At 39.4% G+C, this 20,698-nt stretch overlaps 1 protein-coding gene across 12 annotated transcripts in view; it reads left to right on the forward strand.

Moving 5' to 3' along the window:
* Nucleotides 1-20,698, forward strand: part of SCMH1 (Scm polycomb group protein homolog 1) — a 270,467-nt gene that overhangs the window by 85,633 nt on the left and 164,136 nt on the right. The window contains exon 1 of one of the 12 annotated variants that reach the window (XM_078380214.1): nt 7,346-7,540. The exons of the other annotated variants lie outside the window; for them this stretch is intronic. The gene's annotated coding sequence lies outside the window, so the exon portion shown is untranslated. Of the gene's footprint in view, nt 1-7,345; nt 7,541-20,698 lie in introns of those variants that run through there. 12 annotated transcript variants of the gene reach the window in all.

Here is a 20,698-nt window from a genome sequence, read left to right on the forward strand (position 1 = left end):
ATTGGATTTATAGTGGATGGAACATACAGTACAATGGATTATAATGACACCTACTGGAAGAAAGCTAAATGTCATCCTCAATACACCTAATTGATATGTGAAAAGCCTTTGGGACTCTGGAATATCATATTAAGATTGGAACTGCACAAATATTGAGGGGCGAAAGCCGGAGATCTTTCCTAGCCTCATTTTGATATTTGGAACGTTGCTTGTTGCTTTGGATTATTGTGACGAAGTTGGAACTGTACAAATATTGAGGTTTGAAATTCTGTGATTATCGCCAGCTTGGACTTTTCTTGTTGGATGGCGTGGTGAATCTGAGAATAGAGGCCAAGGGATATAACAACATTGCTAAGATTTTCGAGAAGAAGGAACATTTTTACCATGGCTGTGTTTTAAACTATTGGGCTAAAAACTGATTTACATACTATAATATCTGGGTAAAGATTGGAGGAAGATTTTAGGGGAGGTTGTTGGTAGTGGGCTTTGTTTGTTGGCTAAATAAGGGAAATCCCTGAAAGAGTAAGGGGCATAATTGAGGTCTGGACAATTTGGTGAAGAGTATAGTATAATTCATGTAACACCTATTCAGAGGTAGGAAGAGGAAGATTGGGATATTGTTACTGAAAATATTGAAATGGCCTCCAAAAAATCAAAGCCCCAAACTTCTGGAACCTCTAGTACTCAGTCTCAAGGCCTGGGAAAATTAGTGGCACAAGAATTAGACAAAGAATGGCAGACCACCATGCAAAATTTATTAACAGGATTCCAACAGCTAGCAGAACATCTCACCCAAATAGCAGATCAGATGAAGGAGATGAAAACTGACATATCAGAAGCCAAACAACAGATAACTGAAATGAAAACGAAAACACAAGCTATTGAGGAAAAAGTGAAAGGTACACATTCTAGGGTGAGCCAAACTGAGAAAACACGACAGGCAGTACAGAAGAATCAAAAACAAAATGACGACAGATGCTAGAGATGGAGAGAGCATCGAAGATGCTGAGATTCCAAAATGTTCCAGAAAAGGAAGGCGAGGACCTAAAGATACAAATGAGTACAGCTTTGGCTGCAGAAATAGAGATGGAAGTAGCGGACCTGTGTCAATGTTTGGAAGCAACTTATAGGGTGAGTACATCATATACCAAAAGAAACAAGCTACCCAAAGAAATTCATGTGAGATTTATGAAGAAATCGATTAGAGACAAGGTCTTAAAAACCTCACAAGATAAACAATTGATAATAGAAGACAAGACAATTAATGTCTTAAAACAAATTCCCTGGCAAATGAGGCAGAGAAGGAAGCAATACTCCTCCCTGGAATCGTTACTCCAAAATATGGAATTTCATATACATGGATAACACCAGAAGGTTTCTTTTTCTGAATTATATCTCTGTGTGTCAATTCAGAAAATAGATTAGCCTCAGATAAGTTACAGTTGAAACAAAACTCAACAAATATAGAACTGAAAGAGAGGATAAAGTTAGTACAACACCAGATATATTGCTCACTGAACAAACTGCAAAGAAGCTTAAATTTGCAAAGCAATTTTTTTTGAAAAAGCAAATAAACTGGGGAGATGGTTAGCATATAAATTAAGGAAAGAGAAGGAGAAAACAATAATACGAACATTGAAAGATGAAACAGGGATTGAGAAATTTAAACAAGAAGAAATAAAAAAGATTGCTGAGGATTTTTACCGGAATTTATACAATAGAAATGAAGTAGATAAAGAAGCTCAGAAAGAATATGTATGAAATACAATAAAATGAATTTGACTAAGGAACAAATTCAATCCTTAAATGAGCCCTTAACATATGCAGAAATTATAGAAACCCTCAAAAAACAAAACAAAAAACAAAACAGGAATGCACCAGGCCCAGATGATCTGTCAGCGGAATATTATAAAAATTAGAAAATGTATTGCTCAATCCATATAAGAAGCTTTGGGAATTTGTAGAAGAAAAGAGAGAATTGCCACCAACATGGACAGAAGCGATAATTTCTCTTATACATAAAACACAGAGGGTAAAGAGATAAAAAGCCCAATCTCATTACTGGACGTGGATTATAAAAAACATGCAACAATGTTGACAACTAGACTGAAAAGAATAGAGACAATACATCAAGACCAGTTGGATTTTCTTCCAAAAAGGCAGATGAAGAATAATATAAGGATAATTTTAAATTCTTTTGAATACTATGAAGCTCACCTGGAAAAACAGATGGTGTGATGGACAGGGCAGGAACCACTCCTGTCCATCACAATGGAACCCTGATTTAGGAGCGGGACTAAGGAAATATAAGAAGGATGGATGACAGTTAAAGAGGACTTAGAGAGGATTTCATTTAGAGTTAGGGATGAGTTAGGGATATGAGTTGGAGAAAAGCAGTTTAGGAGTTAGGACCAGTCTTGTGTTAGAGAAGAATAGGGAGATAAGGAACAAGATAAGAAATGAATAAATACCTTGAGTAACATGATTATACATAAGCATCACAGTTGAATGAATGAATAACATAAGACCATCCATAATTAACTTTATATGATTTACTTATGAACACTTAAATAAACATTATTTTATTGAATAACACTGATTTAAGAGTCATATTTGATGTAGTGAGGAGTGACTCCTCTGGTGGCAGTGGAAAGGGTTGAAAAATAAATGTCAGACCCGAAAGTGAACCTGGGTTGGGTGGAAAAACACAGGGGAACTGAGGGTGTGTGACAGATGGTTATGGTATTCTTGAAGAAAGTCTTTGATAGTCTGAATTGGAATTTTATGGTGCATCAACTGGAAGTGCTACAAGTTGGAGAAAGATTTTTAAAATTAATATCCAGTAAAAGGCAAAAGTTAGACTCAATGGAGAGTTGATGAAAGAAATATAAATACGGAAAGGTACTAGACAGGGGTGCCCACTCTCGCCATTGCTATTGATTCTTACTCTAGAAATATTAACTGAACAAATTAGAGGTAAAAGGAAAATAAAAAGACTGAAAGTAAGAGGTCATACTTATAAGCTTCAAGCCTTTGCAGATGATCTAGTTATTATATTGGAAGATCCAATGGACTCAATAGAAGACCTGAAGGAGATGCTGAAAAATTTTGGCAATATGGCAGGAATGAAAATAAATAAAAAGAAAACAAAAATAATTGTTTAAATATGAGAGAACAAGAGTGACAGAAGCTAATAGAAAGGACTAACTTTCAAGAAGAAAAGAGAGATATGTAGGGATCCAAATCACAAAGAAAACGAGCACATTATTTAAAGATAATTATATGATCAAAGAGATACAGATCAACTTGAAGAGATGGGACAAATTACAGTTATCGTTGATGGGAAGAATAACAACCATTAAAATGAATGTTCTACCTAAAATTTTATTTCTACATCAGACAACTCCCATAATATTAAAACAGTCCTTTTTTCAAGAACTTAATAAGATGAGATTTGTGTGGCAAGGTAAAAAAACCAAGAATCAAAATTAAAGCAATGCAAGCTGTCAAACAGTGGGGTTTGGTCTTCCAGATTGGGTTTTGTATTATAGATCCTGTGTATTAGACTGGATAAAGGAATGAATAACCTTGGAAAATGATAGACTAACCAATTTGGAAGGTCATGATTTGCAGTTCGGTTGGCATGTGTAACAGCCACCCTCAAACCTCAGAGAGTGGTTGCTACTTCTCTTTAAAACTTTGCTGCCACCAACTTATCCTTAAAAAATCAAGAGAAGGACAAGTGTATCTTTTCAAAAACAAAAAAAACTGGTTCATTGATTACAGAAAACAAAGATAGTAAATCACGGGTAAAGAATTGTCAATCACTGTTAATAAACACTGGCTCACACAGACTATTTCTCAGTGACAGGCTCTCTCACTCACTATATCTAACAATCACTTTCAACTCTCAGCTCTAACTCAAAATCTCTCTCACACACTCTTCACCCCCCTTTTTATATCAGCTCCTCCCCTTAAGTTCCACCCTCCGTCACATCATTGGCTGATGACTCACTGCCCAGCTGTGATGGACAGGTGATGCTATGGCTGCCCGTTACAATACCTCCCCCCTTAATAAGTTGTTTTGTGGGGGAAAGCTAAAGTGCTTTTCTCCAAAAACAACGAGGAGCAATACACAACAATTACATTACCTTCATATTACATTCACACTTACCAAAAAAATATAACAATTCAATAGAAGAAAGTCATACATTATAACAATTTCACTCCATATTACTTTTAAAACACTTTAAACAACTATCATTTCTTATACTCTAAGCATTTTTATTAATTCCAACAATATACTTTACCTGACCAATTTTATACCTTATAATTCATTTTCATTAACTTTATTAACTTTACAGTAATCACCATTATGAAACTTATAATCACTTTAAACCATTCTTAGAGTCCAAGTTTTCTTCTCCTTCTTCAGTCGTCGGGTCGTCTAGAGAGGGCATCTGCAGCACAGTTCTGAGTCCCTTTGACCACTCTAACCTCAAAGTCGAAGTCCTGCAAGATCAAAGCCCACCTCATCAGTTTACTGTTGTTAGCCTTCATAGTCCTTAGCCACAACAGTGGTGAGTGGTCAGTACAGAGGATGAAATGTCTCCCCCAAATATATGGTTTCAGTTTTTGGACCGCGAACAAAATGGCAAGACACTCCTTCTCAATGGTGGACAGGTGTCTCTCCCCTTTCTGTAGCTTCTTGCTCGGGTAGGCAACCGGATGAAGGTCTCCGCAGTCGTCACTCTGGCACAGCACAGCTCCCAACCCGGAGTTGGATGCATCTGTGAAGACAGTAAACTCACGATCGAAATCTGGAGCTCGCAACACGGGATTAACGCCTCCTTCAGCTTCCCAAACGCCTCCTCACAGTTACTGGACCACTGGATGTTGTCAGCACTCTTCTTGCGCGTCAGTTCCGTCAGTGGCGCTGCTATCTCGCTGAACCTAGGGATAAATCTCCTATAGTAGCCTACCAGCCCAAGAAAAGATCTAACTTTCTTCTTGGTGGTGGGTCTAGGCCAACTACTTATTGCGTCTACTTTTGCTTCCAGGGGTTTGGTTACACCCCCCCTACCACATGACCTAAGTACTTCATTTCAGGGCTACCCAGCTGGCATTTGCTTGCTTTCACTGTTAGCCCTACTGCCTTTAACCTTTGCAGCACTACTTCTAAGTGACAAAGGTGATCCTCCCAGGTGTTACTGAAGATACCTATGTCATCAATGTAAGCTACGGTAAAGTCGCTAAGCCCTTGCAAAGTTTTGTCCATAAGCCTTTGGAAAGTAGCTGGTGAATTCCTTAACCCAAAACTTAGGACACAAAAATCAAATAGGCCAAAAGGGCTACAAAATGCAGTTTTCTCCTGATCCTTGGGGTCAATTCGTACTTGCCAAAACCCTTTGGTCAGGTCTAGGCAGGAAATAAACCTACATCCCCCTATGGTTTCTATCAGGTTGTCCAATCTGGGCATAGGGTAAGCATCCGGCTTGGTTACTAGATTAAGCTTTCTGTAGTCAACACAGAACCGAATACTCCCATCTGGTTTATCTACCAGGACTATAGGAGCAGACCAAGGGCTTGATGATGGAACAATAATATTTTCTTTCAACATCTCATCCAGCTCCTTGTGCACTTTGTCAACATATGGCCCAGTGACTATATGGAGTTACTGCCTGTGGGGGTGCATCTCCTGTATCTATCTTGTGTACCACTCCCTTGGCTAACCCAGGCTTGTTAGAAAAAACATGTTGGTACTTTGTAACCAAAGATCTTAGTTCACTCTGCTGCTCTTGGGAGAGTAAAGGGCTGATCTTAACATCCTCAGGGTTGTACTTAACTTTCCCTCTCCCTTCCCAATAAGGCAAGTCATGTTCCTCCTTGTCAGCAGCTTTCATTGCAAACAACACCCTATTTTCCTCTCTAAAATACGGTTTAATCATGTTCACATGAACCACCCTCCTGCCTGGTTGTTCATCTTCTTCAATGATATAATTAAGATCATTCATTTTAGCAGTAATTTTGTATGGTCCTGCCCAGTTCAATTGTAATTTGTTCCCCTTGATAGGCCTCAGCATCAGCACCTCATCCCCATGGTTAAAACTTCGTTCTCTGGCTTTTCGGTCATACCAGACTTTCTGTTTGTTTTTCTGGGCTTGTAGATTTTCTGCTGCTAATTTTAAATTTCTTTTCAGTGTATTCATTAGGGTGTCTATATATGAGACTATGTTCTGAGGATCATCTTTGATTTGCTCCCAATTCTGTCTAATTAAATCAAGGGGTCCTCTCACTTTCCTCCCAAACAGCAATTCAAACGGACTGAATCCTGTACTATCTAGGGGTACTGATCTATATGCATATAACAGTAACTGTAGTTTCTGGTCCCAGTTATTAGGGTTTTCAGCAGAATAGGCCCTAATCATGCACATCAGGGTACCATTAAGTTTTTCTGTTAACCCGTTAGATTGCGGATGATAAGGGGAAGTACTTAAATGTTTGATACCACATATTTGCCATATTCTCTGCATGAGTTTTGAGGTGAAAGATGTTCCTAGGTCAGTCACGATCTCTGAAGCAAAGCCCATTCGACTCATATAACTCAGCAGGGCATCAGCCACTGTGTGAGTCTCAATATTACTAAGGGGAATAGCCTCTGGGTATCGTGTGGCATGGTCCACAATACTAAGGATAAATCTGTTTCCCCTTTTTGTGACCCTAGGCAACGGCCCTATAATATCCACGCCAATACATTGAAATGGGGTAGAGATTACGGGTAATGGGCACAATTTTGCCTTTGTTTTGTCCCAGTTATTACCCTGTCTCTGGCAAATATTGCAACTCTGGCAGAAACTTTTAATCTGCTTTCCTATCTCTGGCCAATAGAAGTTTTGCGTTATTCTTTGTTTGGTTTTATTGATCCCTAGATGTGCAGCAAATATATCAGAATGTCCCCTTTCTAATATCATCTGGTGGTATTTTACAGGCACTTCCAACTGCTTTCTAATATCTTCTCCCCCTTTTAAGGGGTTTACCAGTGTTTCTCTGTACAGTAATCCCTGCTTAATGTGGAATCTTTCAGGTGTTTCAGGGGTTAACTGTATTCCAGACACTCTCAAAGCAGCTTCTTAATGTGGGGTCTGCTTGTTGTTCTTGGGAAAAAGTATTGCATTGTGACATATCAAGTGTAAATAGCGGTGTTTTTATTGTCAGTTGTCATGAATTTGATTATGAAAAATGTAAAAGTAGAATAGAGATGGATTTTGTTTCATTACAGCAACAAAACAACTAGAAGCTAACTGATGTCCAGGTGTTAATTAGGAAGAAAAAATTGTACAAGGTCAGTTCTTTTTCCAGCTGAAGAAAAAAAAAGTAAAGAACAACAAGTTGACCCTTATCTTATCAAAACTCCAGCGAACAAGGACACAAAGGCTTAATTTAAGAGAGATGGAAAAGGAGAGCGACGGAGAAGAGATGGAAGGGAGAGAGACGACACACTGAGAGATATGCAGCCGACAGGACTTTATTTTGAGATTGCGTAAGAATGCTTATTTAAGATATAGTTAGACAGTTCATTATTTTCACTTTATAGAGGAAATGACTGGTGGCTAAGGCTGGGGGTTATTTTGGAAATAATTTGGAAATATTTATTTATTTATTTATTTATTTATTTGATTTATATGCCGCCCACTCTACCCAAAGGTCTCTGGGCGGCTCACAACAACCAAAATTCAATGCAGTAAAACAAAATGATTAAAATACAGTTAAAATACAATTAAAATACAATATTTATTTATTTATTTGATTTATATCTGAAATACTGAATGACGTTAAAATGAGCTTGTTGAAATGATATTTGTAATAAAATATAAAAAGACAAATTGTCTGTAAGCTGTCTCCTTGTTTAGACTAAGCTACTGTAGTAAATTGGATATTTTGGAACTAGGATTGTTTTGATCTGGCCACATTACGCTACCAAATTAGGGTCCTAAATTAATGAAAGGAAGATTAGATCTTCCAGAGCTCCTAGACATTGTTTATTTAAAATCGGGACAGACTTGGGCAAAAGGGTGAGAAGTCGCCTAGAGCAAAGTTACAGGACCCGATTTTGCTGGAGATAGGGACGGATCATTCCTGGATCCCTCTCTGTCCCGTGTAAGGGCCGTTCTAAGGAACGCTTTTACCACATCAGTCATTTCTACCCCCTGACTGTCACTTTTTCCCTCATCGGTCTCTGTCTGCTCATGTTGTGAACGTGTTATAACCAGAACTCTCTTAACATGCTCAGTGAGGTCGGTACCAATTAACACAGCCGATGGCAACTGTGAGGAAATTCCTACACGCCAATTTCCCTGCCATCCCCGATAACGAATTGGCACTTCAGCCACAGGCAAGATAATAGTTTCTTGTCCTATTCCTTTCACTGCCATGTGTTCTTCTGGTAATATGTATTTGTAGATACAATGTCTGGATGACATAAGGTCACCTGTGAGCAGGAATCTTTCAGCACCATATAGTTATTTAAAATACTAATATTGTCCCCAGCCGTTTCAAATAATTTGTGATCCATTCTAATCAAAAAGCAGTGCCTGATCTCAGCCAAAGGAATACTAGATTCACTCTCCTCGTCTGGAGAAGACAGCTCTGCTGGCGTTGCCATGGCTACTGACTGCTCACCTATTGTATCAACTTGTCCCTGCTGGACACAGAAAACAGCTTTAGGCTTGCTTAAATTTGCTTTCTGTGGTAAAAATTCTTTATTTTCTCTGCCTTTACCACACTGGGACGCAATGTGACCTTTCTCATTACATTTGAAGCAAGTCCGAGCACTCCAATTGTTCATTTCCAGCCCCTTTTACTACTTTTCCCTCCAAATTTTGCCCTCTGGCTTGGCTCTGTTCTGAGGCTTTTCCCACCAAATGGCCTCCAACCCTCTGCTGGTCTTTAAACTATCCTCTAGGAGATTTATTAGAGTCCTCCCAAGTTTTCCTCATACTTTGCCCCCCAGAAAAGCTGGTGTTTCTTATCTGGGAGATGAAATCAGCAACCTCTCCTGCTTCTTTCAAATTTTTGGGTCTCTTGTCCTTGACCAAATATTTTAGTTCACCATGTAAGAGGGAATAAAACTATTCTAATCCCATAATATCCTCCATTGTCTGAACGCCCTCTTGCGACAGCCATTTTTCCAAACATCTGGACAAGTTTGCCCCCAATTGTGAGTAGGATTCATCAGGTTTCTTAGTTAGTGATCTGAACTTTTGTTTCAGATGTTCTGCGTTTATGCCATACCTGGCAAACACTAACTTTTTGAATTCAGTGTAATTTTTGATTAATTCAATTGGCATCTCCACGTATATTTCAGCGAGGCCTCCACTAATTTGGGATCTCAATATAATCATCTTTTCAGATTCCCTCATGTGGAAATCTTCACACGCTCTTTCAAACATCACAAGGAATGATTCTGGATCATCTCCTTTTCTAAAAATGGGGAATTTCTTTAGGTCTGCTTTGGATAACTGACCCCCCTCAGAGTTGGAATCCCTATTATGATGATGATGATTTAACAATTCTTGCCTCCTGAGTTCAAAAGACATACGTTCTCTCTCTAGTCTTTCTTCCCTCTCCATTTTCTCTTTCTCTAATTGGGCATCCAATTCTCTCTGCCTCAGTCTTTCCTCCCTTTCTCTCTCCTCAGCTTTGGCCTGCATCTCCATTCTTTCCTTCTCTATTTGTAAGGCCAGTTTTTCTTTCTCTATATCCAGCTGTTTCAATCTGTATTCATGTGCTTGGGCCAATTCCAACCTTCTGAATTCTGATATGTCTTCTCTTGAGGCCTCTCCCTCCTGAGCTGAGGTAAATCCCTCCTCAACATCCCCATTCTCACTATCTGACCCAGCTGCCAATTCATAAGGCACCTGCTCAGCCTTCTTTCCCTAGTCAAGGGCATTTTCCTTTTCTCAGGCTTCTATTCCCACTTACAAGCCTTGATTTTAAAATGTACACTTTTTTCCTGTCAGTGAGTCTGCTATAAAGTTGCTGCTCCACCAGCACTGGCAAACTAGCTACTGTTAAACTAGCTAGGCCTCCCACCAAAACAGAATTTTCCTTTCTGTCTCAGACACCAAGTCTTAAACACAAACACAGCTTCCCCTTTTCTCAGGTTCAGCCGATTTTGAGTTCCCTCAGCCTCACTGCCTTTGGCTCCACTTTGTCCTCTCCGAGTTTTCCCTAAACCCAGGACAAGCCAGCCAATCTGCCACAGCTTTTGCTTTCGGCAACTCTCCACAGAAATGGTCACCACAGAGCCTCCCTGTCTTAGTTCCCAATCTGAGGTCCTGCGCCCTTCTACTAGACTTGCTCCCCATGAGACAAGTCCTAGAAGGTTACCCATGCGTTTACTCAGACGTCCCTGACTAAAGACCCCTGCTCTGGGCACCTTTCCAGACCAAGGCTTTACTGGATCACTTCGTATCCCACACGCTGGACACCAATTTATTGTAACAGCCACCCTCAAACCTCAGAGAGTGGTTGCTACTTCTCTTTAAAATTCTGCTGCCACCAACTTATCCTTAAAAAATCAAGAGAAGGACAAATGTATCTTTTCAAAAACAAAAAAATGGTTTATTGATTACAGAAAATAAAGATAGTAAATCACGGGTAAAGAATTAGGTTGTCAATCACTGTTAATAAACACTGACAGGCTCTCTCACTATATCTAACAATCACTTTCAACTCTCAGCTCTAACTCAAAATCTCTCTCACACACTCTTCACCCCCCCTTTTTATATCAGCTCCTCCCCTTAAGTTCCACCCTCCGTCACATCATTGGCTGATGACTCACTGCCCAGCTGTGATGGACAGGTGATGCTATGGCTTCCCATTACAATATGCTTTTCTATGGTACAAAAAAGATAAAGAGCAGAAACATTTCAATTCACATATGATAAGAAAAGGTCTATTAGGAACTTGGAAAAAGATTATTCAACAGATTTACCAAAAGAATACCAGTATGGGTTGTCATAAAAGCGAGCTTCCTAAGAATCTGCTTTTACACGGACCAGTTCCTAATCAGGTAAAACTGGGTCCTTTAATTTTACCCTAGGCAACTGCTTCACTCCTTCTCCCAAGTCTGAACCGATTTTAAATAAACAACCTCCAGGAATTCTAGAAGATTTAATCTTCCTCCTCTCTTATAGGTAGGACCCTAAATTGGTAGCATTTAATAAACGTGGCCTGATTAAAGAAATCAATTTATAGTAGCTAATAGTCTATGCAAGAAGCCAATTTTCAGACAGTTATACTTTTTATATTTTATTAGAAAAATAGAAATTAGTAAATGAATTTAAACAAGCAAACAAAACATCTTTTCATAATCAATCATTTCCAAAAAAAACCAGCCATCACCACAAGGCATATTCTTCTATAAAAACCAAAATAATAAACAGCTAATTACATTTTTGAACAGAGTTCTGTCTTACTGTTAGTTTGAAAAATAAAAGTTCATTCGGAGCTTTTCCTCTGGACAGTCATTCCTCCGTGCTGGAATTTTCTCACTGTGTTCGGGCAGACGTCTAGGCTGTCTTCTCTCCATCTTCTCCCTCCTGCTGTCTTCTCTCTCCCTCTCTCTTAAATCAAGAAGTTATGTCCTTGTTCCGTCTGGGTTGAGATAGTTGCCTGGCAACGTGATAAAGGTCACCTTGTTCTTCATAGTTTTTCTCTACTGAAAAAGAACTGACCTTGGACATCTTGCTTTGTCCTAACTTGCACACAGACACAAACGGATTTCCAGCCTAACTTTGCTCCTATAAAATAAATCTCTATTCAGCTTTCATAATCTATATATATAGACTGGTGGTCCAGAGCACAGGTGGAATCCAGATACAGAAAAGACAAAATAGAGGAATTTTACCCAGAACAAATGATATTTGATAAATTCCTGTTAGGCTCAAAAGATAAAATAATTAATAAAAAATATAATTATTTGTTGGAAATTAAAATGCAAGACGAGATGGTTAAAGAATGTATGATTAGGTGGGCACAAAATATAGGACATAATATTGATATTGATCAATGGTTGCAATTATGGCAAAATAATATAAAGCTTACAAAATCGGTTAATTTCAAGGAGAACATATATAAGATGTTTTACAGGTGGCATATGACTCCAGAAAAATTGTCAAAGATTTATACAGATGTGTCAAATGTTTGTTGGAAGTGTGAAGCACACGAGGGAAACTTTTATCATATGTGGTGGACTTGCAAAGTAGCGAAGCAATATTAGATAGGAGTGCATACTTTGTTACAAAACATATTGCTCTGTAAGATTCCACAAACTCCAGAACTGTTTCTGTTGAGTATGATACCAGACAACATAGATAAGACAAAGAAGTGCTTAGTTATATATATAGTCACTGCAGCCAGAATTCTTTACACCAAAAATTGGAAGATACCAGTGATACCGAAAGACAAGGAACTTATTGAGAAGATACGGGAAGCGGAAGAAATGGACATTCTATCAGAAGTGTTGAAAGACTGTCCAATACAAAAGGCAACTGAATGATGGGATTTATTTTATAAATGGTTCGAGTCATCAGATAGTGTTTGAATAACATAGATCTAAACTAGGATGTAAATGTGAGTTAAAACCTGGAGGGCTGCAAATAGTAGAAAAGCGGAAAGTTTGAATTTTGATATTGTAATATGAATAGACTGGATGTCAGTATATTTTGTTTCTCCCCCCCTTTCCCCCCTTACATTCTCCTTTACCCTCTGTATCCCATACTCTATCCCAAGTTATAAAATAAATAAATAAATAAATAAATAAATAAAAGGAAATGCAAAGAAAAAAGAAAAAGCAAGGGAAGCATGCAGGACCCATCGGAAATGGGACCCCCCCAAAAAAACTAAATCCCCCAAGATCCATTGGAAATGGGGAGAGGCCAAAAAGCAAACAAACCCCTCAAGACCCATTGGAAATTTGGGAAAAAACCACGAAAGGAACCAAACCCATCGGAAATGGGGGGAAGCAAAAAAAACCTCCCCAAGAACCATTGGAAATGGGGAAAAAACCCAAAAAGCAACCAACCCCCAAGACAGATTGGAAATGGGGAAAAAAACAAAAAGCAACCAACCCCCCAAGACCCATCAGAAATGGGGGGAAAAGCCATTTCCAAGACCTATCACAGCACAGAAACATAACCCTCCCCAGCTCAAAACCACGCTGAAAAAAACCCAGAACAGTTTTAAAAAGCAGGAAACAGCACCTTACCAGCAACCCAAAGCCTCCCTGCAAACACACACACATGCATACACACACACACACACACACACACACACACACACACACACACACACACACACACACACACACAAGCAGAAGGAGGCAGTCTGAAGCCTCCTCCAACGCACAATTGCTGGGGCGAAAGAGCTACAAAGAAGCAGCGTCGTTGCCACCTACAGTTAGAAATTTGAATTTCCCGCCTTTCCCCCTGCCTTTTTTTGTTTGTAACCGGAAGCTCCAGCCACAAGTAGAAGCAAAATTTTGTGGCCGGAGCTGGTCGTAACTCGAAATGGTCATAAGTAGGGATGTTTGTAAGTCGAGGCACCACTGTACAGCAGTTGAGCGATATATTCTAATCAAAAAGAACAGAGAGAATAAAAAGGGAGGTGGAGTGGAAGTATATGTCAAAATATGCATTCCTGCACAGAAATATAGAAGGAGGAGATTGGCTGTCTCTTCGAGAACATCTGGATCAATCTTGTTGGGGCAAAAAACAAAAAGAATTTGGTAGTTGGAGTCTACTACCAGCTGCCCAATAAAAGAGAGGAAGCAGATGAAACTTTTGAAAACAAATTCCAGGGTTTTCAAAGAGTTACAACGTAATACTGAAGGGAGATTTCAATTATCCAGATATATGTTGGGAGGCAAATTCTGCCAAGTATGGCCTTCCAAGGAATTCCTGGCTTGTGTGGCTGGTAGTTTTCTCCTACAAAATTTGGAGAAAGAAACTAGAGGATTTGCTAACCTTGACTTCATTCTGACCAACAAAGATTACTTGATGGGGGAGGTAGCAGTAAGGGGAACTCTAGGCGAGTGTGCCCATGTCCAGGAATTCTTGATTTCAAAGGAACTGAAAGCAAAGTGTAGCCACACACTTCTGCTGGATTTTTAAAAAATGAATTGTAATAACTCAGAACAAGGATAAGTAAGGTCCCATGGCAGGAGATCCTGAGAAGAAAAGGAGTCCAAGAAGGGTGGGAGCTTCTTTTAAAAAGAAATTCGAAAGGCACAACTACAAACAATTCCAACAAGAAAAAAAGAGGGAGGCTGCAAAAAGCCAAGTGTGGCTTCACAAAAAGCTCAAGGAGGACATAAAATAAAGACATGTAGAGGAAATGGAAAGAAGGCTAGGCCACCAAGGAAGAATACAAACAAGTAGCAAGAAAATGTAGGGATAGCATTAGGAGGGCAAAAGCTGAGAATGAGTTGAGGTTAGCTAGAGATGCTAAAAGAAATCAAAAAGCATTCTTCAGATATATGAGTAGCAAAAAATAAACGACGTAGTGGCACAGCTTCGCAATGGAGATGGAGAAATGACAACAGAGTACAAAGGCAGAGGTGCTCAAGTCCTCTTTTAATTTCGTTTTTCCCATAAGAAAGACTATGAACTTCCAAACAAATTGGACAGGATTGCAGCTGGAGATTGATAAACAAATAGTCAAGGAATGCCTTACCACCTTGAACAAGTTCAAATCTCCAGGACCGGATGAACTGCATCCAAGAGTACTGAAGGAACTGTCTGAAGAACTCTCAGAACCGCTATCCATTATTTTCTTAAAATCACAGGAAACGGGGGAGGTGCCATAGGATTGGAGGAGGACTAATGTTGTCCCTATCTTCAAAAGGGGCAAGAAAGAGGAACCTGGGAACTACAAGCCAGTCAGCCTGGCTTGAATCCCAGGCAAAATTCTGGAACAGATCGTAAAGCAGTCATTGTGGAAGCACCTAGAAAACAATGCAGTAATAACGAGAAACCAACATGGATTTGCCAAGAATAGATTCTGCCAAACTAATTTGATCTCGTTTTTTGATCAAGTCACGTAGTATATCTTGACTTCAGCAAAGTTTTGACAAAGTGCCCCATGATATCCTGATTAGCAAGCTAACTAGGTGTGGGCTGGACAGATCAAGGGTCAGGTGGATACACAGTTGGTTACAGAATCATATTCAGAGGGTGATGATTATTGAGTCCTTCTCTAACTGAGGTCACTAGTGGGGTACCCCATGTGAGGAATTAAGTTAGGCAGCAAGAACTTTCACCTAGTTTTTTCTGCACATTGCTTATCTGGTAACTGGAAAAAAAAATAATATAGCTGGCCGAAGGGAGTGGGAGTTTCCCTAGATAAAAGGACAGTTTAAAAAACAGCAAGGAGAGAGTTCGTTTTTTGCTGCTGAGAGGAAGAAGACAAGATGGAGATTTATGATGGACTGAAGAAACATTTACATGATTGATTTTATAGTCGTTGCTGAAATATCCCTACAACTAAAAAACTTCTGTGCTTTACCAGCTGTATTCAAGGACGTGAGATAATAATTTTTTTTTTATTTAGAGAATGTGTTTAAGTATTTTTCTAGAGAAATGCAATGAAGGGGAGGGAAACTGCTTAGAGTAAAAAATTGTACAAATATCTATTTATATTATATTAGAGTTATGTTGATTTAATTCTTTAATAAATACTTCTGTCTATTTGACAGTTTAAAATTATGTTCTTTCCTGACCAAACCGAATGCATTTTGAGTACTGAATTTACGCTACCTAATTAATGGATGATTCAGCCCAACCAATTAAAATCTTATATGTCTGTGTTGTGTTATTTAAAATCAAGTGGGCTTTTTGAAACAGACAAGAGTAAAGCTCCTAACTGTTTGTATTTGGGCTGACGGACAGCAGAGAGAGGGGATTGCTTTGTTTGTTTATCAAATCCCTACTTGTGCTTCTCTAATTACTTTATTACAGCTTCTTAGGAACTGAATGAAGTAAATAAGAGTCGTTATATGGTGGCAGAGGTGTCATGAAACACGTGCTTTGTTTATTTTTGCTGGCAACAGTTTGAAGATTTATAGCTAGGCAACGATCGTAAAAGTAAGACGTTAGCCTACTATATATTTGATTTATGGCATTAAAAGCAGTGTCTGCTTAAAGCAGAGCTGTGTGAGTAAGTGAAAAGCTAATGGGTTTTCTTTGATAAAAACATTAGCCATGCAGGAGTTTGGTAGGAAAGAACGTTTTTAAAGTTAAATTGGCTTATTAAATGTACATTTTTCTCTGAGTGAATTCCTTGAACTTCACAAGCATTTCTGCAGTGATTTTTTTTTTCCCTATGTGCTAATTTCATTTTTAAAGCACATGGACAGTTTTGCATCTTTTTTGGCATCAGAGAGAAGGAGAAGGGCGACATCTCGTGGTCTACGAGGTACATTGCTCCGAGGAGATGTCGAAGTGACACCTGGTGGTCTTCAGACATTATTGCAGCATGACATTTCAGATTCTTACGAAGCTGATACAGAAAGTGCAGCTCATCTATCTCCAGTAAGCAGACGGTTGCAACTAAGTGAGATGATGGCTGGAGTTCAAGAAGATCAAGCTATTGAAGACCAAAGAGGAGAAGAAGTAAGGTTAGATGATGAAGAAGCAGCAGCAGCAGCAGCATCCCAACTGGATGAAGAATTAGACCCAATTGACAAACTATCCAAGATGTTTGCTAGTTTTATTGCTAACCAAAATCAAGAGAAGAGAATCAGAGAATTGGAGTTAAGGTTGTCCAAACAGTACAGAGAAGCAAAACTCCAGCAAATGGAAAAGGAAAGGAAGCGAAAAGAGGAATATGACAAATCGATTGCCAGTGTGAACAGAAATAACCTACCTTTTTATCACGAGGGTATGGACGTTTTATCATTCCTATCTTTGTATGAGAAAGTTTGCCAAGATTTGAAGATCCCTCAGAAATGGTACATACCTTTGATTCGTACACAATGTAGTGGACTTCTTGCTGAGATTGTGGCAACTGTACCTAATGAGGACGTCGAGTGGGAGATTTTTCGTGAATATATCAAACGAAAATTTGGATACACTCCAGAAATTTTGAGACAAAATTTCAGGAAACTGAAAAAACAACCTAATGAGTGCTACTCTGCAATGGCTGATAGATTAGAAAAACTTGGGGATCAATGGCTAGACTCAGTAGGCGCCAGTACTTTCCAAGACATGAGAACACTGATGTACCAAGAACATTTTCTTTCTTTAGTACCTGCAGAGATCAGAAGTGTCTTGATGCAGAAGAGGTTCAAGGATCTGCAAGAATTGGCCTTAAGAACCGATGAGTTACTTTCCTTCAAACGACCTGACCCGACGGTTAGGCCGAAGACTGCACCAGCGTTCCCCAGGAAACAGAGTTCATTTCAAACTAGAGAGTCTTTTGAGCAAGATCCCAGACGAAGGACAGAAGATACACGTAAGAGTATAGCTCCGGGACAGACAAGACCACCTCTCAAATGTTTCGAGTGTGGTGGTTCTCATTTGAGAAGAGACTGTCCGAAGTTAAACATTCCGGTTAAACAGGAGAAAGAGCCTGGGAGAAGAACATCTGCTCCAGTACAACCCAAAGGCAGACCTAGTGCTCCTAAGATGGCTTATACGAGTATAGAGTCAATAGGAACTGTTCAAGACCATATTCACAGTACTACATCATCAGTACCCTTCCAGTCAAGCATCCGACATTCACATAGTCAAGAGGGTGGAAGGGCAACTAGAACCTCAACTCAAGCTAATGGGGCTCAAGCCAAAATTAATTATGGTGTACCTCGTGTTTTGAACTTACGAATGGATTCTGTAACCTCAGACTACATCGGAGAAACTGCTGATGGACAAAAATACTCTATCTTAGATCCTGACACCATAATACCAGATTACCAAAGGAACTGGACTATAAGGAAGTTCACCGAGACTGTTTTTTTGCATACACCATCCAGAGATGTAGCTTTATGTGCTTTCAGAGATTCTGGAGCTGAACTTTCTTCAATAAGCCGTCAGTTTCTTGATCCAGCTTTGGTCTTGTATAACTTGAGATGCCCCATAAGAACCTATGCAAGCGAAGGAGATGAGCTAAAACATATTCCTGTAGCGTATCTGAAAATTACATACAAGTCCTGGACTGGAGTAAAACATATTTTGACCCATGAGGGGAAACCTGACTTTCTTCTAGGAAATGATCTCGCTGTGTTGGACGAAATACAAAGCCAAGGTCCACCTGTAATTCAAGTAGTTACCCGATCCCAGAGCAAGAAGATGCGAGAAGTTGAACCAATAGAAGAACTAGACTTAGAACCAGAAGAGGAGGAGCCAGATCAAAGTTATGAGCCAGATGAGGAACAAGATTCAGAATATGAACAAGAGCAAGTATTTCCAGATGATATTCCAGAGGAAGAGCCTACTCCTGATGATATTCAAGGAGAAGAGTCTACACCGCAACAGCTCTTTGAGACCGAATCTGATGACTCAACTACAATTGAGGCCGAAATAGAAGAAATCGTTCCTAAAGGATCGGAGGTCTTTAGACAAAAGCAACTTAATGATCCCTCTTTAGCATCTTTAAGAACCCGTGCAAACGAATACGCTCAACAGCCTGTCCAACAGTCAGCATACTTTCTATGGGGAGAAAATGGACTGTTATACCGTGAGTACTATCCCAAGGATTTTATGGCAGCTCAACCCGTGCGACAGTTAGTAGTGCCCTCAGATTATAGACTGAGAATTCTTGAAATGGCACACGATCATCCTTCCAGTGGACACCAAGGTATGAGAAAGACACTCAAGAGAATTTCTCAACATTTTTACTGGCCTGGTCTTTCCAAAGCCGTAAAGGAATATGTTGGTTCCTGTGATGTTTGCCAAAGAGTAGGACACCAAACAGACCAAACCAAGGCTGAAGTGCAAGTTATGGAGATACCCGACCAAGTGTTCAAGTATCTACAAATGGATGTGTTAGGACCATTCATCCCTACTAAGACCAAGAAGAAGTACATCATCACTTTCATTTGTTCTGCAAGCAGATGGATTGAAGCTTATGCAATCAGCAACTTGTCAGCTACCACCATAGCTAGAATCATCGTGGACTTATGCTCACGTATTGGTGTTCCATCCAAAATCATTTGCGATCAAGCAGGAGCTTTCACTAGTGAACTCATGAAGAAAATCTGCGAAATAAGTGGTATCACCCTTAGCTTCAGTACTTCTCATCATCCTCAATCACACGGAATGGTGGAAAGAGGTCAACAGACTTTACTTCGTATGATCAAGACGATGACCCAAGAGTATGGGAACATTTGGGACGAACTCTTGCCTTTTGCTTTATTTGCCTATAGAAGTTCCGCTCATTCTTCACTAGGTGGATTTTCCCCGAGCGAGTTGGTATTTGGAAGAAATCTTCAAGGACCTTTGGATATCCTGAAATCCGAATGGGAAGGTGCGGTCAAATCTAGTTCAGCACCAGTTGCAGAATTCGTCCGACAACTTCAAGAGAAACTTTTAGCTGTTCAAGAGTTAGCTAGAGACAACTTGATGAACGCTCAAGCTGAACAGAAATACTATCATGACAAGAAATCCCGACACAGAGAATTTGCAGTGGGTGATTTGGTGTTAGTACTGAACCCGCTCAGACCTTCTAAGTTAGAAGTGGTCTGGGAAGGTCCAGGAGAAATTGTTCAAAGATTTGGAGATGTTAATTATCTTGTTAAAATGCTGGATTCTAAAAAGAAACCTGATCTTTATCATGTCAATAGACTGAAACTTTACAAAGATAGATCTGCAATGGTTTTTCAATATCATGCTGAATATTTCCATTCTTCCAATGAACCAATTGATATGTTGTCAGAATTGCAAGATGCGGGTGACTGGTCTGATAATATTATCTTAACAGGTAATCAAGATCAGAAGGATCAGTTGTACCAGGTCCTAGAACGACATCAGGATGTGTTCTCAGACAAACCAGGTTACACAAATTTAGTCAGTCATGAAATCACTACAGATAGTGATGCTCAACCTATACGGTCGAGCCCATACAGAGCAATTGGTAATCATGCTAAACAAATTGAGCAAGAGATTCAAAAGATGTTATCTCTAGGAGTTATTGAAGAGGCAATCAGCCCTACTTGGACTTCACCTGTGGTACTAGTCCCTAAAAAGACTGCTACAGGTGAAATTCAAGAAGAAGTGAGATTTTGTGTTGATTATAGGAAGTTGAACAGTGTTACCAAATCGGATCCTTACCCTTTGCCTAGAATGGATGATTTGATTGAACACCTTGCTAAGGCTAAATTTATAAGTATCCTTGACCTAAAGAATGCTTATTGGCAATTAGATATGGCAGAAGAATCACGAGATAAGACCGCTTTCATCACACATGTGGGAACTTTCCGGTTCCGCAGAATGCCATTTGGTTTGAAAAATGCAGGTGCTTCATTTCAAAGGATGATTGATAAACTTTTGCAAGGTTTACCTTATGCTAATGCTTATCTTGACGATGTTGCGATTTTTAGTAATGATTTTGAATCTCATTTGGCCCACATTGAAACTGTTTTGTCCAGACTTCAACAAGCAGGACTGACAGTAAAAGCCAGTAAATGTCAATGGATGCAGGG

Source organism: Pogona vitticeps, chromosome 9 (assembly GCF_051106095.1).
Source record: "Pogona vitticeps strain Pit_001003342236 chromosome 9, PviZW2.1, whole genome shotgun sequence".
Taxonomy (NCBI): Eukaryota; Metazoa; Chordata; class Lepidosauria; order Squamata; family Agamidae; genus Pogona; species Pogona vitticeps.